Source organism: Acyrthosiphon pisum, chromosome A2, assembly GCF_005508785.2.
Source record: "Acyrthosiphon pisum isolate AL4f chromosome A2, pea_aphid_22Mar2018_4r6ur, whole genome shotgun sequence".
Classification (NCBI taxonomy): Eukaryota; Metazoa; Arthropoda; class Insecta; order Hemiptera; family Aphididae; genus Acyrthosiphon; species Acyrthosiphon pisum.
In genome coordinates, this window is record NC_042495.1 from 1,927,746 (window position 1) to 1,949,479 (window position 21,734).

General features: G+C 29.5%; 1 protein-coding gene across 6 annotated transcripts in view; it reads left to right on the forward strand.

Annotated features, from left to right (window-relative positions):
- Positions 1–4,955: 4,955 nt before the first annotated feature.
- The window catches only part of LOC100165174 (cGMP-specific 3',5'-cyclic phosphodiesterase), a 105,344-nt gene continuing 88,565 nt past the window's right edge, over positions 4,956–21,734 (forward strand). For 2 of the 6 annotated variants that reach the window (XM_003247095.3, XM_001945891.4), the window contains exon 1: positions 4,956–5,728. The gene's annotated coding sequence lies outside the window, so the exon portion shown is untranslated. Of the gene's footprint in view, positions 5,729–8,779; positions 9,005–21,734 lie in introns of those variants that run through there. The other 4 variants (XM_008188692.3, XM_016807582.2, XM_016807583.2 and 1 more) reach the window with 3 other exon arrangements.

The following is a 21,734-nucleotide window of genomic DNA, read 5'->3' on the forward strand; positions in this document are numbered from 1 at the left end:
ATTATTCATAAGTTGTTCACATTGAAACCAACAAATATTTAAACACAATTTTTTTTAAATACATTTTAAGTTAACATTTTAACAAAAAATTACGGTTTTATCTATTTTGTCGTAGGTATCTAATTAAAAAAATATTATTCGTGAAGAATTGAAACTCTTAGTTCTTACGCATAAATTTTATTTACGCTTATTATATTTTATATATACAATGACATGTTCAAAACATTCATATTAAGTGTATGCCTATTTTTAGCACAAACCTAATCACGGCGTTCTATGATAATTTGGTATTGACTCAAAAGTTAATAAATAATAAATAATATTATTATAATTATGTGGTATGAATATACCTATGTCTATACTATTATAGCAAGTATAAATATAATATAATATTAATTTTTTATTAATGCTTTTTTTCCGGTAAAAATGAATTACCGTCTTACTAATAGTAAAAGAAATTATTGCAATAGAAATACAATAGAAATATTAATACATCATAAAATATACTTAGTAGTATAATATAGATGGACAGACTGTCTATTCGCTCAGAATCAAAACGTATATGCAATGATTTATCATTGAATTCAAATTTAACATATAGGTACATTACAGTGACTTATTGTATATAATTGAATGATGAGATAATAATTTTACAGAGTGGTTACATATTTCCCTTCTTTTTATATACTAGGTATGTACCTAATACAATAATGAATAAACGTAACATCTTACTTACTATTTTTGAACGGACTGAAAAGTATAACATTATAACAGTATAAGTAATAAACGTAACAAGGTTAAAGTATATTTTGTGTTGGGAAAGTTAAGTACCCATATTATTAATATTTCAATAATTGGAATATTATAAATACAACTGGGAAGGAGGTAGGTAGGCACAATTATTTTGAAACTAATATACTTAATAATGTTAAAGAATTATTGTTTATCGATAAAATTTGATTTTAAATTTATTTTTTGTTTCAAACAACTACTATTCATCAAATTGTATTTAAAATCATATTATGTTATACGAAATGGACTAACTAGCCGTGTACCAGTATACAAATAGTTAAGACTAATGTAAAGTGATTTCTAGTTGTCATTAATGCATGTATAATTTTATTGTATAATGTTATAGGTATTATATTTTCATTAACAGTATAATTATTTTAAAAACAAGGTATTATATTATGTAATATATCTGTTACCTACCTTATTCTCTCGGTAGGAGCACAAAGCAAGTGCTCTCGTTTTATACATTTTCTAAGTGTGATTTAAACTAAGTCACAGCTCATAAGAACAAGTACAAAAAAGTTTTTGGTCGGAATTTAAATATAGGTAACATCAATGCAATAATTAATAAATAAAACTGATCATTAACACATTTGCTGATATTTTATGATTGATGGCAATAATGTTATCAGATGACAGACATTTAAAATCAAAAGAATCAAAAGAATTCGTTAAATTTATTTTAATAATATACATACTGAATATATATTATAGAGGTAATAACAAGATGTTATATTCTTAAAACACTGGAAATAGTACAAGTCTTTGTGATGACTTTAAATTAATTTGCTAATTTTATAGTACTTGTGTCTAATGCTTATATAGGACATCGTGTGGTTTGACACAATATGCAAATACAAAGAGCGTTGTAATAACAATTGGATTTAGTGCGTTTTGCCTAATTTTTTAATACCAAGCATAGATATACCTTGGGAAATAATACGTTTTAATGTAATTTGTAAATAGTTCGTTTTTCCCTGAGTTACGTGTGAAAAATTAAGTGCGTTAGTACTGCAGTGGCGGTCAAACGGGGGGGGGGGGGTGAGGGGGATAGATCTCCCTCCATGAACTTTTTTCAATATTTATAACAATTTATAATTAAGTATATTCTATAATGCATTAAATTTTGTTCTATTTTTTTTCTAAAAACAAATTATCAAATATTGTAAATTTCCACAGATTGTCGGGATATGTTTATACGTGTTTATATGACATGACTATATTATTATCTAGACTCATATCTAGGAACTAGGATATTATTATTATTATTAATATTTAGTTGTTTACACAAAATGTAATATGGGAATTATCCCACTCGATCATCGAGAATTCTCAATAACAACTATCTCTACACTTTCCCAGAACATTGGCCCATACGGGCGATAGAGCGATTGGTAGGTATATTTTACAATATTAGATATTTTTTTTTTTATACCAACAGCCCCAAGTCATTAGTCGTTTGAAAACTTGAAATGTCGATTTGCTTATAATTTGTCATAACTCATGATATTAGTTATCACCGTGATCGTCTTACTCTTTCGTACTCGTGTTTTCTACTGTAGGTCCGCGTAGTCTATTACTTACTATTATACGGTCGGTGTCTTTTGAAATATTGACTTTGACTATATTGTCTATTTTACATTTTCACAATTTATTACTATGTCTATAAAAGGAAAATTACTAGTTATTTTGACGCAATTTGCTCTACTTCTAAACGATCGGTGGATGAAAAAATAAGTAAGGCCACTAATATCGTTACAGAAAATCAAGTTGTGACTTAGCGGTAATATTTTTTCTATGGCTGTTCATTGTGCAGTTAATCAGGGGCCCTGATTGTTTTCGGTGTATAGTAGGATATTTCCCCCCCGATATATTTTTGATGTGGACATTTTTCCCCAAATTTTTTTTTAAAGTTTATTATTGACTAATAATATTGAATTTAATAATACAATATTATTTAATAAGAAATTATTTTTTTTTTATAAGCATAATATCATAATTGATATAAGCTTATATCATAATATAAGCATTTTTCTTTTCATAAATATTATAGGTTATAAATCTATTTGTTCGATCCACTGAACTACTCAAAAAAAAAATAAGCATATATTTTATATTTTAAGCATTAAAAATGAATAAATTAATGGTCGGGGGGGAATGTCCGTGATTCAGTGTTATAAATAATACCGTGATACCTAAGTTATAAATAAAGGTGTATTTACCATAATTTTATAAATTGATATTAGACATAACCATAAATGATATTTTTAATGATAAAATAATGCATAATATATTAAACAATCAGCCGTATCCCCTCCCATGACAAAATCATTTGACCGCCACTACTTAGTAGCTGTAGGCAGGTAATGATATCACTCATTTTGAAACACTAATAAACATAAAATAATCATAAACGTAAATAGTACGTTTTAATACAATTTGACCACACCATTCTATTTCTTGTTATTTTTTCAATTTCAATGGGTCTATATATCGGTTTATGATATTAAACAATTGTACATTTTGAAATATCACCCCCATTTGTTGTCCATGTAAAATTTATAGATTTTAAAAAACCTAATATTTTTTGTAATACGATTTTGAGTATTGAAGTTTTGGTACGGGGTTTTTCTTTTTATTCAATCGCAAACAATATAAACGGTGCTCGTAATAAGTTATTGGGCAGGTAAAAATAACATTTAATATCGACGTAAGTATACTATACACCGAAAATATAATATTTTATCAAAAACAGAAAATCAAATAAAAGCTCGTACGCTCGTATCCTATTAATCTCGGGAAAATGTCTGAAACGTATTACATAATATTATATATTACTATAGCAATTAATAGATTATAAGCACCTATTATTTTTTTTATATATTATATAATATTATGTACTATAATAATTAGATTTTTGTTAAACTTTATTTTACGTAAATTTTATCAAAATGATAATAATAAATAAAAAAATATCGATCAAAAAACATCAGGGGAGTGTAGGGACTGACGTAATTTTAAAGGTATTGTGCCCGTGACGGAAGGGTCAACAGACTACAAATGTAGCAGAATTGAAAATCCCACGTGATGGAGTGAGTGGCAGCGGTAGCGGAGGTTTGGGGGGGTTGGTGGTGGAAGAGGCAGAAATGGATTAATTCCGCGAACTGTTATTCGAAAATAAATAAACGAAAACTTGACGAATGTAAACCGGTAATAAGTAATAACCTACTTATCCTTTTTTCTCGGGACCGGCAATAATACGATTATTTTCGTGTTTACTCAATCTACTCACACTCACACGACGTTTACCTGGCACAGGCAGTATCTGAAGCACCCGCACCTCCACCCCCCCTAAAACAAATAACTCCGGGCCGAGCGTAGGCGTCCAGAAATTAATTTCGAAATGATAAATTTCGTACTCTCCGGACGATCGCTTAACGCACTCGACCGCCTGCTAGGTCCACGGTCTCCGTCTGAGTTGCTTCCAAGTTGTGCGTGGGACGGAGTGTGGGACAACGTACGGTGCGTCGGCTAAATGCCGTGCGAAAGAGGGTAAACAGAAAAAAATTCGCTCAAAAAATGTAAAAATAAAGCTTCTTCCCCCCGCTCGTCACACGCGAACGGCCGACCGCGGGACGGCGAGGGTTGGGGGTTGCGTGGAGCGAGCGATCGGTGACGGGGGTGGGTGGGGGTGGGGCGAGAGAGAGACGTGACAGTTGCAGTGTTTGGGAGTCGGCGACTAGGGGACTAGGGGATGGGAAAAATTATCCCTGGACAAGGATGCGCGCGCAACGCTCGTGTCACCCGTGGCAACGGGAGGATCACCGCCGCGTGCTTCGCCGCCGCAGCCGCAGCTTGAGGACGAGGCCCGACGGAGTGGCCGGGCGCGTGGTTAGCGTATATTATGTGAGCGGGAGAGAGAAACGGTTCGCGCCGGGTCGGGTGGCGTTGGCTGACGTGTCGCGCGCGCCGCGTCTCTCTCACACGCTCGCCGCCGTCCAACCCCTCCCGCCCCCACCCATCCGTCACCGGGCCGGCGATCACTCTCTCTCATGCCGGCAAACGCACCGACACACTCGCGCGCGCGCACACCGTTCCGCTCACCGCCGCCGACGACGACGACGACGACGACTACGACGACTGGCGCGCGCGGCAAACGCAATGATCCCAGCGCCGAGCTGTGCAGTACACATAGCGTAACGGTCGCGGCCAGGCGCCCACTTGACGTACGTACCGGTCGCGCGCGCCACACGCACACGAGACACCGCCGCACGACTTCCATGCGCGATCGACACGATCATAATAATATATTTTTATTGTCGTCGTCGATATAATTATATAATCTAATTATCACCCGTTATTAATTGGCGACCACGTCACCCTCCACCACCCGCCACGCCGACCAACCGGCGCCCGTCAAACGATAACAGCACACCACCCAATATCGTGTCATACCGGCGAGATTTTTTTTCGCGCCGGCCGGCCGCTGCGGGGCGAAAGCAACACAACCGGTCTAGAGCGACGATAATATTATGTGACGCCACACCGCAGTAGGTACACGTGCGCCCGACCGCGCGCGTGTTTCTTCCCGCACGACATCGGTTTCGCAATAAGTACCTACCACAATATTATTACGTCGCACGTGCGATAACGATAAATTATTAATATTCGCGGTCGGCGGACAAAAAATCCTCATAGTCACCACGCGTAGTCCACGCATTGCCGTCATGCGGCGGGGGCCGTCCAACCATGTCCACCGCCGTCCACGCACCGGTCGTGGTGCCGTAACCGTAGCCGGCGATACCGGCGTCCGTCGTAGCGCCGGCCACAACCACGACGGTCGCTGTCCGTGCGTCGCCGCTGCAGCCACCGCACCACCACGTGCTGGCCGCCGAATGCTGCAGTCGTCCCGCGCCTATTAGAGACGTCCACACAAGTAGGAATCCTATTTTTCATATAATACCTATCTTTTTTTTTTTTTGTGGGGGAGGTTGAGGTCTAATGTGACGGACAAGCTGTCCCGATACGTATTCGTCGGGGGACTTAGTAGCATGTACCGGTGTAGGACCTATATATATGCCTTGTGTAGTTGTGTGACGGCGTTGAAGAACCTACATAAATAGATTATGTTACACGTTTGTTTTTTTCAAACTCCAAACTTACTCATAAGTCAAATTCGTATCAGTCGCATCCCTGATACCGTAATGATTTTAATATTAACACTTACAGCCGTAACACACCGTATACTCGAAAACACGACAAATTCACAGGTGCAAGAGACGTAGAGACGAATATTATAATATAATATACTTACCTACAAGCCTTAGGTACGCGGTTGTTTTAACGAAAATATTGTCGTTCTCGGTTCTCGGCTCGTTTAAAAACCAAACAAATTTTATTGAACGTAAATATCGCCATCAAAACTACTCAATCGGTAGTATTGTCTTGTAGTACTTATCTATTATAATATAGTAGGTATATCACAACAAAAAATAACTAAATACCGTATAAAAATATTAAAAATACAATCTATGTTATATTGTAATATAATATGATATATTATGCAGAGGTGCGTTACCAATTTACCATAGAAAGCAAAACGAGTAAATACCAAACCGATTTATCACAATGTTATTCTTATTACTGATAGTAACATTACAACTAAAATTTGGAGTCCAAAGATGTTTTCGAATAATTATTTATGATTTATCGTATTTTTGCTAAAACTGTGATTTTGGAAACTACTGATTTTGAAATATTTAATAAACGTATTATAATATGCTGTTGTTAAATCGTCATATACCTATAGTTGTGATATAGGATAATATAGAATATAAGTAACATATAGGTGGTAGTACTTATTTCAGCTATCTTTCGATGTTTAGGTATAATAATGTATGCCGAATACGTTTGTAATGTGTTAAATAAAAACCGTAATTTATAAAAAAAAAATGTGTTTATGGTTATAATATTATTATTGCTATTCTTCTATACGATAGTATAATATTGTAACTTGTAACATAGGTATTTGAATAAAATAATTATTGTTCAGATAAAGTTATAAATTATTACGATTGAAATGTGCAGGTAATATGCATCATAAATCATTTTAAATAAAACAATTGTAAATAACAATATTATACTATACGCACTATCTATACATGGTTATCACCTAGGTCAATGTGTATTTTTTTAATATTTATAAAATAATGAAATTAGAAGTATGCAATGTTAGTGTGTCTATATATTATATTGTAATTGCTACTAATACATTTTATATGAATTAAGTTATAGTAAATTAGTCATTAATAACAATTTTAATCAAATAATATATTAATTTTATGGTATTATAATTTGTGACGTAATTTAAATTGTATACAATTATAATCGAACTACCTCCCTATATATTTTTTACGGTAATATTTTATACATAATTGTCTGATTCTAGAATAAAACTTTTACAAACGATTATAATAATATTACAATTTACAATAATATTATAATTGTATTATGAAAAAGATTAAAAACAAGTTATAAGAGTTGGGTGGGTGGGTTGCTGACACAGCTTCTTACTTTGGAACTTGTTGAGCATTTTTACCGCTCCCCGAAGGAATCATATCAAAATAATAATAATAATAAAAAACATCATTAATATGAAATATTAACCAGAATCATCGCTCCAATCATAATGAAACAAGTTTATGATTACAAATAAATTTAAACTGTTTGTGTTGTTGAAATATATATAAGTACTTGGCTTATATTGTTTTGTAATCATAATTAATAGGTAGGTATATAGTATGGTTTAGACTCACTATTTGTGTATAATCGTCCATGTGTGCGAATCGTGTTTAAATGGCACACGTCCATGGCTAAGATTGCACTTATTATCACAAGTAATTTTTTTAGTAAAAGGTTTTCATTAAATTTCGTAAGTACGAGTAGATTCAATACTATTGTATTTACTAGGTACTAATGATTAAACTATTTGCCATAACGAAAATTTACTTCCATCTACCTCTCTTCAACACTATTGTCTTTATATGTGGATAACCGTTGAACTGGTTGCCATTCCAATCATTTCTCATACGTATAAAATAATGTATGGTGTCCTCCTCGGTATATTCCTCTTTTTTGAGTCCATAGATTCTTCCTTCTATTATGTTGGTTATGAAGGTTTCATATGTCTTATTCGATTTCCCATAAGTTGTTCTCTTCTTGTTCTAATTAATAATTATAGATATTAGTATAGGGCTCTTCTCTCCTATAACTTGAAGAATTTCTGCATTGCTCTTCCGTTCAATCTAAATAATACGAAATAGTCTCTTCCGTGTCCACATTTCCATTCCTTAAGACTTATGTGTATAATAATAAATTGATGTATCTTAATAGTTGATTATTAATATTTTACTACATTAGTAGATATAATAGTTCAATTGAGTTACAGATGTGTTATCAATTTAAATTTTTACACTCAACAGTCAGCATTTATTATTATTCATTCTTACATTTAAGTATGCTTTTTAAGTAGTTAACCGTATTTATTATTAATTAGATAGGTACATAGTGATAATATACTACACAGTTAACAATTAAAGTTTTAAAAATTAACTATACAAATTAAGAATAGTGAAATTAAGTTTATATTTTCAAACTTACCTGATTTATACAAAGGCTGATATAAGTTTTGAAATATTAGTTTAATTACTTTTATTGAAATGCTATTTTTTAATATATACCTACACTATTTTATACCATTAATATAATTTAATATAACAATAATATATGGAATTCATATCTAAAATAAAAAAAAATTTGTACCTATTAGTTTACTTTATTAAAAATAAAAAATAAATATAATTTCTATACCTGAATTATTTAAATACAATTGTTTTATTGAACGAAACTCAGATAGAACATAAAAAAAATTGTATTCTTTGATTCATTAAATATTTTTATCACAATTTATTGTTATCAGTTATTTATTTTAATTGAAATAATATAATATAATACATCATATAAATAACATCTTTATTCAAATTCAAAACTCAATAAAGGTCATTGATAAGCTGCCTCAGTGTCAGAGTACCTACCTAACATGAATAAACATTTCACCTGCAGCAGCCGATAGTTCTCATAAGTTCGACGGACATTTACATTAAAGATCTTCTTAACGGTTTGACTTAAACACGTCACTGAATCTACGTTAATAGTTAAGTATATACAATATTATAACTTTATTTCGATAAATTTCTACGATTGAAAAAATTTATTTAGATTCATTGAAATCATTGGATAAATAAAAATGTTCAGAGTAAAAATAATGTATTTTTTTAGTTCATTTTTTTTTGCATTTCTAGTTAACTGGTTGAAATCTTAAATATATTTTAAGGTTTTTTTTAGTGCATTCCATTCACAACCCTACTATTAACATAATTTTAATTTATTATATTTTAAATTTAACGTTTGAAATTTTTTTTTGGCCTATCTACTTCTAATTTTTATTTATTTTTTCAATGATTGATTACGATGGGAAATTTATATTTTAATATTAAAATAAATAATAAGAACTAATGAAACACGTGTATTTTTTTATTTTTTTTATTAGCTAAATATTTTCATAACTCATTAATCATTAGTATATTATGCTTGTAAAATATAATAGAAAAATAAAAGCATAAAAATTAAATGTTAAAAAAAAATACAGTCACAGTAAATACTAAATAGTAATAAAAAGTGTACAATATTTATAATAAAAAACTGAATTTATCTTTGAAGAGATGAATGGTTTTAATATTACTGAAGTGGGTGTGTTGTTAAGTATAGCTATAATGTCATGTATGCTTAAAGGGTGCTGATTAAGTAAGGGCTAGGGGAGGAGTAAAACTTGGAACAGAGGTGATGACAAAAGTCCAAATAAATATAAAATATGATATTCCTCGTTGCGGTGGATGCCATTCAAATTCTACCATCTTTTAATCATAACATTTTTAATTTGTGTCTGAAATAAATTGAATACTATTTATGCACTTATACATTATAGTAGCGCGGGACTTACATAATATTATTAGCGTTCTAATTAATAATAAATTTATATTTTGAAAAAATCTTAAAATAATTGAATACTTAGGCAAATAAAATTTGTGATTTTATATTGCATATTAAGTATGCTTACTATAAATATTTATTTACTTATGGTAGATTTTCAAATAAATATTTTTTTAGAAATGACTCTCTAATAATGAATCTAGGGTCATTTCTGATCAGAAAATATTTTATAATTTAACAAAAAGAGACAATAAAAATAATAGTGCTTTGAAAAATAATGAGTTATCATTACCTATATATTACAATTTATAATATACGTGAATAATGAATTATAATACTTAATATATAATATATATAATATTTTGAAGTTCTTTATCTATAACAATAACTAGAAAACAAAAACTTTTTTAAGATTTTTGAACCAAATATTTAATATTTGCTAGTTAAAATTAAAAAAAAAAAATCAAATACTAAAGTATTTATAATTTTTATAAACTCAATGTTAATTATCTTAAAACATGAAATATAACTCTCTTAGAGAAAAAATAAAAATATTGATAAAAATTTAAATCCGATCTAAACCACCAAATTAAAAATATTATTTTTTTTAAAAATGTGTATGTTTGTAGACATGTGTAAATAAAAAGTTTTATGATTATGTATTGATTACTAATTATTGTTAAGTCCTTTAATATACAAGGCGATTTATCATGCACGCTCACCCACATTTTTTCATTTAACATTAAGTTTATTCATACTAAGATTTATGGAAATGCTAAGCATTACATAGTTATATGTATTTTCAAATATTTACATTTTTAAGCAATTTAAGGAGTGTCCAGTTCCGATACAAACTTTTTTTCTAACGAGATCAACCAATCTTACTGTGCATTTTTAAGTGGATGATTTTTTATTTTTTATTTTGATGTATATACGTACATCATAATTCATAGTTTTTGATGATAATAAACTTTATGTATCTAAGAATAAAATTGCATGAACTTGATTGGCTTAAAGATGCGAGAGCTAAAGTTCTTCAAAAAGTATAGTAGTTTATATATTAATGTATATTAGTATTTTTATAACTTATAGAAATTGGCGGAGTTTTAATAAATACTAGACTCAATAGTCAATATTAAAATTTTTATATTATATTGAATTTAAGCTATAATTAAGGATTATTGTCATCCTTAGTACGTGAAGTTGAATAACTCTGAAAACTATTCGTTCGCATTTCGATTAAGATGCATCAACAATTTAAAAAAATGCATATTCTGATAAACAGTTTATTGTAAAAAGGGTGCGTTTCATTCGAAAAAAAAATGTCTACTTCACAAGATACTCTTTAATGGTATAGAAGATTTAAGTATTTGAAAATAATATGGTCTTCAAGTATACTAAAAATATTCCTAAAATCAGAATTTGAATGAATAGATTGTTCGCGTATAGAAGGTAGGGAATTAATATAGTATAATATGATTGGTGAATCAACCTGTGTTTGTATGTATTCCATTGTCTATTATTTATGTGTGTACTAATATAAAGTGAAATGAGTAATAAATAAAGATTAGCTATAGGTATCTCTGTTATTGTGATTTTTTTTTTCAGTGGAAGTTTTCACTGTAATTGTTGTACTTAAAACTGTACGAAAACATTTTTAATTAAAACGTGTAGTTGATTTGCGTCAAAAAGATAGTAGGTAGGTATATTCTGTTGAATGCTTTTATATGAATTATGAAAAATCTTTAATAACGGTGCGCGTAGTAAATAATATGAATTCTGGCATTTTAATTAAACACATCGATTCTTGCCGCAGTTGTTTATATATGTTTAAACCGAGTTACGCGGTAGCCATTCAACTTTAAACCACGAAAACAAATAAAATATGTATACTATAATGGCTGATGTACATAAACAATTTAATACATTTTGTTTTCTACGTAAAAAAAACAACAAAAATATACACATTTTTCTTTTATACGTCGGCGGTACATATAGCATAAAGTTTTTTTTTTACCACAGACTTTTAATAATTATATAGCGAAATCATCTCAAAACTTTCTTCCGTTCATTACTTTTGTAGTGCTAGCTGCTGGTGTCTATTTGACGTTTGATCTAGTTGGATTAATATATTGTGTGAGAGAAAACTTTGCGCGAACAAAAGTATTAAATATACGATAATATATTATTATTAAGGCTGCGACGTCGTAATACTATGGTTGCGTATAATATAGTATAATGCAAAAAGCGTAGGTATTATATTATACGACACAATTTTAATTTTCTTCTTCGGTTAATTGGATGTACACGTGGACGTGTATGGCTTTAATTAATACTCTTGAAAAAACTAACAATAAGTCCAATATTCTTACCCGTCACGTGTTATCCCGACCGGCGTTCTTCTATAAAACAAGCGCACAAATCGATATCCTGTGTACAGTCCAATTAGTAGCGCACTGGTCGACATATAATATTGATATGTCCCAGCTCTGACCACATATCGCGAATAAAACCATTAACCCGGTGGTTGTGTTGGACTAATTTAATATAATATATAGGTACCTACTATAATAATACTACGACGACGTGCAGTATAGACAAATCGAAATGTCCGTCGCTCTATATACCAATTATATTATATTATTTATTTTCAGTTCGTCAATATTTTTTGTATCGGTTAAAAAAATAATAACTTTCGAGATTACATAAGTATTTTACTGAAAAGTTTTTACTTGAATACATATTATTTTCTTATGCGTTTTCACCTATACCTATTGGTTATATAAGTTTATTATTCGTGTAATAATGTGTATAATTTATATGTAAATTACGTAGGTATGTTATAATAGTTATAAATAATATCGTGTTACCTAATGATTTAAAATTATAACACAATTACATTTAAACGGAAATAATCAATTCCAAAGTACCTATGTTTAAAAAAAAAAAAAACCTAGACCCATTTTAATAAACGATTTGCATAAAATTTAAATGAAGGAGGGACAGTATATTATATAGTATTAATGATTATCCCTTAAAATGAAACGTTTTGTAACTGTTGTATAATATTAATGTCAGCTTTATAGTGGTATTACCTAGCTATTATTTTGTAATTAATGTGTGAGATATGGCCAACACTATAATGAACGTTAAAAAACCTAAAAATAAATTAAAACTGATTAGTCAACACACGGATCAATATTGTTTTATAAATGGACGCGTTTAACAGTTGAATAAATGGGATTGTTTTTTTCTTTAAACTAATTTTTAGTCATGAACTGTACTACACTGTGTAGAATTTAAAATAAGAAGCTTCACTTGTAACGCGTTTGTTTAATAACTTATACGTGCACTATTGTAGTGTATGTATAGGTACCTATCTTGCACTGGTAGCCCTTAGGCACTAAGATAATATACTATCCCAAGTTTAGACACAGAGTAGTTGCAGGAAGGTATAGTTAGAACACATACTACTTTGGTAAATGAGTTCAGCCCAAAGTTGATATAATATTTATGTTGTTAGGGAATCGTCTGTCGGGTCTAAGATTACCCTAGTTTCCAAATAATATGGTCGTTGGCAGTTCTATAAGGATTAGATCGTGTATACAATTTTAAATATCCGTAAAGTTCAATTTTAGCATAAAAAATAATGTTAGAGAAGGTCGTTTGATAATTTACATTATATTATATAGGTATTTATAACGATATTTGATGGCATCAGACATTTTGTCTGTTATAATATTATTGACTCTTGGCGAGTGACAAAATATTGGTGTCACGTATAAAATATATTTTGAAATCGAAACTCAAACTCATGCACAATATATAAATTACATTTTCATTTTTATGTTTTCAATGTGTCATGATACTGACTGATTGATAATAAAAACGGACCAGTCGAACTCGACGTTTTATTTTTATCTGAACATAAATATTACGCAGAAATTCTCCAAGTGTACAGTTACTCTGTCAAAGTGATATCCTTGATATCCTCTCTAAATTTTATTACAACATGAACATTTTATAATACAATATTTGAAAGAAACTCGTGTATAGTTAGGTCGTAAATTTTAGTGAGAAATACTTTGTCGACTATTACTTTATTAGATTGATATATAATATTATATATATAAAAATATTTTTGAAAATGATTTGACGTAAGAAAAAATTTAAATATTATATTTATTTGAATAATATGATCGTTGATTATTCTATATCCTTTTACAAATTGTAATAGGATACAATTTCTATCTATACATTAAAAAAAATTATATATAAGTACGTTTTTATTAATTATAGCTATTTTTTGTATAGCTCTGAAATCGTTAAAATATATTTTTTAAGTCTTATATAACATAATTCATAAACTGGATAAGTCACTTAACCGATTACGGTAGATATATCATAATAAACTAAAATTCGTTGTCCTTGGTCATTATAATGAAATATTATTACCGTGGTATGAAATAAATATAAATTCTGCAGTCTTTAAACTTTTAAAAAGTTTTTGAGAATATTCACACATAGCCAAAGTCTTATTCACATTTGATTACAATTTATTTAAAAGAACAATATTCCTATGCTTTAAAATAGAATTGTATCTAGCTAAGACTAATTGCTGATTAGGTATGCAAATGGAGCATCAAAAACCACGCAATATTAAACATTTTACAAATATTGTATGCAATATTTAAATATTTAAAACCAAACGAAAATCCAATACGTTTTGTAATTTAATTGTACTTGAGTGTAAACTAACACATTATTATTACTTTAATATAGAGTGAATAAGAATAAATGCATTACATTGTTACCTAAATTTGAAATAAATTAAATCCGTGGGGGTAACTTATTAGGCTTAGTGCCTATACAAAGTATAAACCATCAATATATTTATCTTCTAATGCTAGGAGTAAACTTTGGAGGATTGCGATGGAGGGGATGAGATCCCTCCTTAAAACGAGTCATGATAATTTCTTGAGAAATTCCGCTTCGAAGTATAACACGACGTGTTTATTGACCAATAAACTGTAATCGTCAATTCAATGTTGCACAAAAATGTGAGTGTATGTCGTAAATTGGTTGGTTTCGATACAGGAATGCTAATATGCATGCATTGTATATATATAAAAGCAGCGGTCATTTTATCGTGCCCTAAAGTTGCGAACTGAGTCTCCAACCGAATGAAAAAAAAAATATATATATATATTTATCCATTTTTCATTGGGGATTTATTATAACGACAGTCAACACTTTATATTACTGATATCAGGTCCACTTTAAGACTACCCACCGAGAATTCGCGTCCCTCGGGATTCACTGAATTAATATCGAAATTCTGACCGGGAAGATTTGTTCACCTCGTTGAATGGAATAGGGTTAACATCCCAATAGAATAACGCTCACGCTAAACAAGGCTATTGCTCGTCGTTATAATATTGATTGAGTGAGATTTGGAGAAAAATAGCACTGATCAAGTGGATACAAATTGTATAACATTTATTGTTCTGTTTAGAGGTGTGGTGAGAAAAATAATGTTTTTTTATTGTAATTTGGTATCCACGCGTAAATACATAATATTATAGTTTTAGAGTTTTCAATTATTTAATGGCCACCAAAACTATAAAGATCGGAAATTTTAATTACATTTACATGGATATAATTCTAAAACTTTGTTCGATATTATATTATACCTAATTAATTGTTCGTGTGTACAATCATTGACCTAGGTATTATTTTAAGTTCGATATGATTTCGCATTTTCTTAATATCGAAGCACAATATTGATAATACAACGAATCACAAATAATATTTAATAATAACAATTTCAAAACTAGCAAATAATAAAAAAATATATATATACTTCGTGTTGATTTATTTAGACAGTAGAAAACTTAAAATTACTTTTGACGAATAATTTTAATAAAAATTAACTCATTTCTCACCAATGTTTATTTGTTATTGATAAACAGTATATATTTACTTTTTAATCTGCGACGAGTTAAAGAAAAAGTGCATAATGTGTGTTATATTTAATTAATTTGTAAAAATAAAATACGTACTTATATTAGAATTTAGCTTAACTTGATATTATTAAAAAGTTTTTGAATATTCGAATCAAATAATAATATAATTTTTGTTACAAATGTTTATATTTTAACAAAAAAAACTACACGTTATGCAAGTGTATCTACATGTGATAAAAAAAAAAATCTGTCCTCTAACAGTAGTTATATAAACTCTTTGAATGATAAATGAATGCGTTTAGTTTTAGTGAAATGTGTTCCTTACTCAAGTGGCTCTTAGAGCCACCATATTGACAAGGAAGAAATCATTTTTACAGCGGTTTTGCGGGGAAAAAAATAAAGAATTTTTTTAACTTAAAAGGAGATATCCACACAAAACGGATGTCTTTATATATACATAAATAATATTATATATATAGTAGGTATGACGTCTGGTTATTAAATATTAAAAGCTTCTGAAGCTTCTGTTTGATGGGCCGCAAATTACACAAGCTGTCAACCGTTTTGAAAAGTTATGTGCGACGAAAAAAGGGTCAAGTGAGTAACATTTTTAATCGTCAATCCTTCTGGTTTACAGCACAGGGAAAAACACATTTAGGGAGGAGCTGTAATATTTTTGAATTTTTATGGTGCGTCCTCGCCGTAGTATAATAATATGTATGCAAAGAAAAAGTAATGATAAAAAATATAAACATTACGTGAGTCCAGAGGAATAATTCTGAAAGTTTGTAGGTTACACCGGATATAAAGTGTGGCCGTTTTGTTTGGACAGGTTTACTGAGCTGTCGTTAGTATTCAACATAAGTACGGGTTTTTTACAACTTCTGTGCATTGGTTTCAGAACACTTCCTACATAATGTTGTATTGTATGTATACGTGCCTCACCTCAGACACTAAATTAGTTTTTATCTGCCAAATTAGTTTTCTCAGTTATAAGTATAGCCGGTATTAGCACACCGATTCAATTTAAAAATTAAATTCAAACTTTTCAAATAATAAAATACCAGTAACATGCAAATATTATGTACCTATACTCTATTTACCATACAAATATTAGTGATACAATAAAATTGTTTGAGCTCCTTGTAGATATATACTTTTTAAATAGTTAGGTATTAATCATTAGTGAATACAAAACATAATTTAATTTTTTTGTTATTTTTTATTATCTTAGGAAGAATTATTTGTAAAATTTTGATTTAAATTAATTTATTGTTCATTCAAATAAATTAAGTACTGTAAATTAAATTTCACCGTAATTTGGTAATTATTTCATATTTTTTATCGCTCAACCAGAAAATGTTTTTAATTTAAAAATACAATTATAAGGAATGTTATTTAATTTAGGAAAAAGGTTTTGGTGTGGACACTGGACAAAGCCTCAACAATTAATGATTCAGTATTAAAAATGTAACATCATCACGACAAAAATATAAATTATTTAGCTTACGTTTAAATATAAATTATTTTATGGCTGCGAGCATTTAATAATCATACAAGCAACGAATGAATAAAAACAAAGAACAATTACATTTTTTTTTTAATACTATTGTACTAAGACCAAACAAATTTGGATCAAACAATTAGTTCATATTTAATATAATTTTAGTTTGTAATTATTAATTACGAGTTACTAAATTAATATTAATTAATATAAAGTCATTAGTTAATATTATCTAGGTTTATCATTAAATTAATATAATTATATTAAATAATACATTTTAGATAGTTACATATTTTAAAGTAAGAGATTTATTTTGACATCTGAAAATGGTTCATTTGGTTCACATAAATTGTCTGGAATGTACACAGTGGACGACAATGTGTTTAACTGTAATTGTAGTATTGCATGTTGGACGTGGTTGAGATTTGGTCTTTTCCATCAGAAATATATAAAATGGTTTATAAATATTAATTGTTTTAAACGATTATAACGTTTAATAATAATAGTAATAATTCTAACGTCGTATCAGTCTGTAATCATAATAAAATTCTAATTAATAACTATTTTGTACTTTCGTAGTTTCGTCTGATAAAACCAGAATTTATTAATTGAAATTCAGTTTTAAATTAACTTTTGAGTAATTATTTATTGTAATACATTTTTTCTAAGAAAATGTATATCATAAAGCTATAAAAATGATAAAATTGGCATTTTCTTAGATTGAATAAAACAATATAATAAATATTGATTTTACAATGATATTTTATTCATTCAATTTTTCTGTGAACACTAATTGTTTGGATAAAAGTGTACAAAAAGTTTCATGAAACCTATCTATCGATTAGAAATCGAGTCTAGTTAGTAGTTTAGACAGGTCAGTGCATCTATTCTCGAGTACTAATAGAGGTGTAGTTTTTTCTCACTACTTCCCTTAGTGCAAGTAATATTTACCGACCATTATCGAAAAGATAAAATAAAATATCAGCATTTGTGGTTTTATTAATTTAGAATTGTTTTTTGAAAACTTTATTACCCATCGATATTATCGATTATTATTGTTACTTTAAAATGTAGTTTCACATATTAATATTAAAGATAAGTCACGTGTAGGCGATCGATGTTAAGTGGATAGTAATATTTTATTCTATCCTATACTCCTGTCTAAATTATTTTGTTGTTTTGTGTATTCTATGTAATAAACTATTTTAGTTTTGATATTTTCAAGATTAATAAACGTATTTAAAGTTAAACTTTTGAAAACAAGAAAAGTTGTCCATGTTACCTTCATTATGAGTTAATTAAGTAGTGTTTCATGTTGTGCACCTACTACTATTTACAACAAATTAATTTAATTTGATTTAAGTTTACCTAATAAATAAATAATATTATTTGTTTGAAATTGAACCTCTAAACAGGTCAAGTATAAATTTAATGTTTGAATTTTATAGAGTTTGTTGACATTTGTGGCATTTACAGTTAGATCATATAGGTAAATTTAAAAATAATGGAAGAAAATTGGTCTATTTAATTTTAAATCATTTTTTAGGTTGTATAATATTTTTAAATGTATCAGTAAGTATATACAAACATTTCCAATATATATATATATAATATATATATATCAAAAAAATCTGAGAAGGAACCATTTTAACGAAATCTTGATCGTTATTTTAATAAAATGAGGTCCACTTCATATCAAGCACGATAATTATTTTGTGTTAGGTAACAGAACAATAAATAAATTCAATAACTTTAAGATTTCGGAATAGGTAATAATAAATATGAATAGACGGTTATAAAATATAATATTTTCAGTACGTACTACCGAAGTTATGCATATAAATTAATTCCAATTTCAGTTATACATTAGGAAGTTTTAAACAACTATAATAATTTGCCAATCAATACAAAATGATCGTCAATGGTATAACGACAATAACAATGATTGTATTTTAATAAGCACACATTTTATGTTTTTTATTAACACGATTGAATACAGTAGTGACGGCTAGAAGTTTATTTACTAGCATACTGCTATAATAGTGTACAGTGATGATTGCAAAAGTTATTGTTAATATATTTAAATTTTTCTTTAAGAAGAAAAAAATAATATTACGGGTTTAATATCTTCGTAACGTAATGTACCGAACACAATAGTATATTATATTAAATAACATTTTATGCTTGGATCTGTTGGAATATTATTAATATATTATGATCATTAAGCTGGGTATTGTATGTTTTGTCATAATGTCAAATTGTTTTTAATAAAAGCACTTTTTTTATGAAACAAAATATATATTATATAGTATTAGTTATGTATTATTTAAAACGTATGATACGCCGAGACGAACCAGTTTTTTCTCACTCTATATTTCCTATCCTATTTTATACCCACTCTATATTTATGGTAGGTACTTATATATTATATTGGGTATTATAAAGTATAATAAATTAGGAATTTTATTTGGCTTATTTTTCGCAAGATAATATCGTCGTATTTGTACGGGTTATAATAAAACAATAATTGTCTGAAAAGTGTTTTACAGAACATCTACCATTTGGATTTTCTCTCTTCCAAACGGAACGATTTATTTATCAACGCTGTAATAATATAATATATAGGTAGTATTTAGGTGTATAGTTTCGTCTGAGGACTTATACTGGACATGATAAATCACGGCGGCGGTCGGAAAATTTTGAAATGCGCCTCTACACAGCAAAATGCTTTATATGTACCTAAATGTATTAGTGCGAGCCCAGAGGGCAAATTATCCCGGACGTCCCTATCTCGTTTAACGCCGAGGGCGTTCGCGTTATGGAAACCCGGCAATCAAGGTACACACAAAACGTTCAATTAAATATTAATTGATAGGTCCGAGGACTTTCCATTCGTGTTTTCGCGACAAAACCGTCCTCCACAATCGTATAATAATATTATTATATTATGTATGCGTATTATCCGCCGTGTTTGCATTTTTCCTCTATTCAATCGGTTTCCAGTTAGTTTTCCATACGATATCGAACAAAATTATATGACGTGTACACTTATTGCATACCTACGTATTATTGTGTACATGACCTACTCGATAATTCTACCTTTATGATGCGGTTTAATTGACCGTGGGTTTTTAATATTCACGAGTATAATAATAATAATATTATACGGAGTGTTCCACTACGAGATCGTACTACCTACCTATAATAATTGCATATTAATATTATTATTATTATTATTATTATCGTGATGGAGAGTTATACTGGTGGTTCCGTAGTATTACTGCCGACATTTAAATTAGTATTAGTGAACCCTTTCGAGGTGGGGTATATAATATAATATTATTTTGTAATTTTTTATTTTATATTGGAATAAAAAAAAAAAAATTCTTAATATATACCGCATCGACGTGGAAAAATAACCAGCAAAGTAATAACGTAATAATAACGTATGGGATGGACAGTACAGCCGTTACACATAGCGTATAGTGTTTTCAATCGATATAATATTTTGTAGTATATACTAGCCATGGATGACGAGAGGCAATCTAATAATTGAAAACCGTTATGCTTTACCATACTAGTGTTGTAGTGATAAACTTAAGTTGAAGTAAAAAAAAAAAAGGCTACAACAAATTAATATAAGTCTGAAACGCATTGTGCGCTATGTAATTAACTATAATTGACGCGTCAATTGTACAATTATTTTTAAACCTATATGAGAATAACTATGCTAGTATATAACCAAATATAGCTGTCACTTTCAGAACAATTTGAGCTTAAACGCCTGAAATTCCCCGGTGAAGTTTCGGTTTACCCATGTCTATTAACTAATGACGTATATACTGGATTTTGTAGGCATCGACCCCGCAGACTTCGATTGGCAATTGTACGCGACACGTTCTCGAACGAACTCCGTAGAAATAACTATTTACACTCCCAATAGGACAAGTGACAATATAAAGTTTGCAAACAAAAAGTAATTGCACGGTCCCATCGCCAAGATCGATTAATCTTTTATAGTTCCATTTTCCGTTATACGACAACTGTTAAAGTAATTGCAATCATCCGCCCTACCTGCCGTGAAAACTTCGTTCTCGCAACTGACTTAAAATCATCGCGAAGTCTACCCCGCGGCGGACGAACCCAATTTCGAGTAAATATTTATGTATTATATTCAAAGTCTACGTCAACTGACAATGGCTCAGTGATTACTTTTTCGTAAGTTTATTTTTTCGCGTGCACAAAAAAACCAGATTTTTATAAATTACCGATGGAATAACAATGATAACCCGACGGAGTTGAGTTGGCGAAAAAAAACAAATATATATATTCACCCGTTTTGTCACTCGCCGTTCTCGTTTTGTCAGTTCCCAAAGCACCGATAAAAGTTGATTAGTTTTTATAACAGGCCATTGGAGACGACT